The sequence below is a fragment of the Galeopterus variegatus genome, unplaced genomic scaffold (assembly GCF_000696425.1).
Source record: "Galeopterus variegatus unplaced genomic scaffold, G_variegatus-3.0.2 Scaffold885, whole genome shotgun sequence".
Taxonomy (NCBI): Eukaryota; Metazoa; Chordata; class Mammalia; order Dermoptera; family Cynocephalidae; genus Galeopterus; species Galeopterus variegatus.
The window spans coordinates 46,468-49,775 of record NW_007726996.1 but is presented as its reverse complement, the minus strand read 5'-3'; the positions used below and the strand labels follow the sequence as shown (position 1 = coordinate 49,775).

At 44.9% G+C, this 3,308-nt stretch overlaps 1 pseudogene; it reads right to left on the bottom strand.

Moving 5' to 3' along the window:
* Positions 1 to 1,552, bottom strand: part of LOC103590850 — a 2,250-nt pseudogene extending 698 nt beyond the window's left edge.
* Positions 1,553 to 3,308: the final 1,756 nt, after the last annotated feature.

Sequence of the window (3,308 nt, the reverse complement as noted above, 5' to 3'; positions counted from 1 at the left end):
AGAGAAATGGCTCTTGGCCACTGTGAGGGGTAAAGCTTTGCCACTCAGATGTACCTTGTTGTGATACTCAGGTAACCAGGGTCCTGAGTTGCAGGGATGGGCTCCCTAGCTCACTCTCACATAGGCCGTCACATAACCTGTCAAAAAGACATCACAACCAGCCTGGAGCAACCCATCTCCAGGCATTTCGTTCAGACTGGCTTGACTTCCCGGCACTTCTGAAGTAGCCACATCAGCTGTTCCAGGCTTTGTTGCCTGAAGCCCTATCTCCAAGTGAGCAAGACATTGCTCAGAAGGAGGCTGGTTCCTCTGCTCAATTTCCTCAGCCTTAAGGCTATCCTCACAGACCTGCTTCTTGGGAGGACCATCCTCAGCTTCCCCAGAGGTCTGTGTCCCAGCCAGGGCTCAACAAAGCCCTTCTCCGTTTTTCCTTATGTCATTGCTGCTTGTCCTCCACCACAGCCTCATCATTGTCAATGATACGGTCAATATCATGGGACTGAGGATGCTATGGTCCTAGAGAGCACCAGCCATAGGCCGTGAAGTCATCACAGATGCTGGTGGGATGAGAGCAGTGGGCAGCAGGGGCATGTAGCTGCAGCAGTCAGTAGGGGTTTTAATGCTAGAAGGATATAGCCACAGAACTCCAAGGTGAGGTGTGGGCTGCCAACTGCCTGCTGCTTTTCATTCTCTAGCTCACACTTCCAGAAAGGCATATTCTAAGTAGGAGGCCATGAAGCCAGCATAAAATTCAGCAGCATATTTAGTGACATAAATGCCTGCTGGGAACAACTCACACAGGTCAAAGGTGCAGGCTCCCAGGCTCAGCAGGTGTGCATAGAAGTTCTGGTGCAGGAACACCAATTGTATAAGGCCACTGTGTAGCAGCAGGCCAGGAGGCTCAGATTAGCTCCAGGAACAGTGTCCATACTGACCAGCTCTGGCTCTCATCACCCTTGTTATGGTCCTTATGGAAGGGGATGCCCCAGGCATACTGGCAGTTGTAGTTGACGCCATGCTGTACCAGGAACTGCACAGACTTTGGTTCTATGACATACCCCTCCATGCATAGCAGGCTGAGATTGAACACTTGGGCCAGGTAGTAGCGCTTACCCTTGTCTGGCTGCTGTTTGAAGCAGGCAAGGCCCAGGGAGAGGAGAGAACGGGTACTGGCAGCGTGACACACAGCCTTGTAACGTTCCTCGATGCACCTTGGGCTTGGGTTCAGAGGTGACTATATCTGGGAGTTAGCCTCATGAAGGACCCAAACCACCCAGGACTGTGGCCCCCACTCCAGAGTTGAAGTCTGCCCCTCCTTCTGGGGCTGAGACTAAAGAGAACAGGGCTTATCCTTACTAGTTCACCTAACACTTCCTGTCCTTAAACCCACTCTGTTCTGTGTCCACGGAAAGCTAGCTGCTCTCTGGCCAGCAGGAGGGATGGCCACATCTCCTTGAAGGTGTCACTTTGTACATTGACCATGAGAACTTGGCCTACTAGCTCCTCCCCAGATTTTGTGCCTTTGCTGACACCACTAGGACTGGTAGTCTCCCTGTGGATGGTTCAAGCGGAAAGAGCTAGTCCTCAGAAGCTTGGGGGTTTGTCTCTACAACTATGAGCCAGAGGCCTTCTCCTTCGCCAGAGCACACAGGCTTTAAAGGCAGCCCCTGGGAAGCTGCTCACCATCAGAGGCCACTGGAGCTGAAGCTGCACCATTGTAAAGTCAACAATTAAAAGACAACTTGGTTTTTAAAGGGACAGAGGATTTTACTAGACATTTCTCCAAAGAAGGTACACAAATGGTCAATAAACATGTGAGAAGGTGCTCAACATCATTAGCCATTTAGGGAAATGTAAATCAAAACCACAATGAGATACACCCACTAAGATGGCTATTTAAAAAAGATGGGTAATAACAAGTGTTGGGAAAGATGTAGAAAAATCGGAACCCTCATATATTGCTGGTGGAAATGTAAGATGGTGCAGACACCCTGGAAAACAGTCTGGCAATTCCTTAAAAGGTTAAACATAAAGTTACCATATGACCCAGCAATTTCACTTTTAGGTATTTACCCAAAAGAATGAAAACATATGTTGACACAAATTTATAGATGCATTACTCACAGTAACCAAAAAGTGGAAATAACACAAATGTCCATCAACAGATGAATGGTTAAACAAAATGTGGTATATCCATACAATGGAATATTATTCAGCCACAAAAATCATAAGGTACAACTACATGCTATGTGAACTTTGAAAACATTATACTAAGTGAAAGAACTCAGTATAATAGTCTATATGAGAGGACATTAAAATGTTCATGGAAAATGCAATTAAAAGACAAAAATAAACATAAAAACTTTATTTCTCAACATAAGCTTCACCAAGTTCAATACCCTTTTGTAAGTGATGCCAGTCATTTAGTCCATCCCTAAAGAACTGAGGATCCTGAGAATTTAACCATGTCAATGCAGTATTTTTACATTGTTAACTGGAGAAAAGTGGGTGCCCTTTAAAGATATTTTAAGATTAGGAAACAAAAAGAAGTCAAAAGGAGCCAAATCAGAACTGTAAGGTGGATGGATACCTAATGACTTCCAATAGAAATTCTCAGAAATTGCCCTTGTTTAATGAGAGGAAGAGGCAGGAGCACTGTCATGGTAGAAGAGGACTCTCTGGTGAAGCTTTCCTGGACATTTTTCTACTGAAGCCTTGGCTAACTTTCTGAAAACACTCGCATAACAAGCAGATGTTATCATTCTTTGGCCCTTCCAGAAAGTCAACAAGCAAAATGCCTTGAGCATCTCAAAAAACTGTGGCCATGACCTTTGCTCTTGACTGGCCCACTTTTGCTTTGACTGGCCCACTTCCACTTCTTGGTAGCCATGGCTTTGATTGTCCTTCATACTCAGGATCGTACTGGTAAAGCCATGTTTCATCTCCTGTTATAATTCTTCAAAGAAATGTTGGAGTGAGCAGGACTGAAGCCATGTTAGGACCTAAAACTGCATGTGCTTTAGAAAAAATAGGGAAGCAATACAGTTTTGCTTGTTCTGCTTTTCCTTAGCATGCATTTCTCTGAGTTCCCTCTTTTCCTGTGGTTATTTGATATTTTGAACCTTGGTTACGGGGCAAGATGACATTATTTACATAAATGTAAAGTTGTTTTCCAGTCAACCTGGAGTTGCAAACTTGCCACAAGACATGTACTATCCAGACACTGAGAAATCAAGGTAGACATCTATAAACTATGCTGATTCTACCCTGAAGCAAATCAAAATCCTGCAGGACCCTAAGATAACATC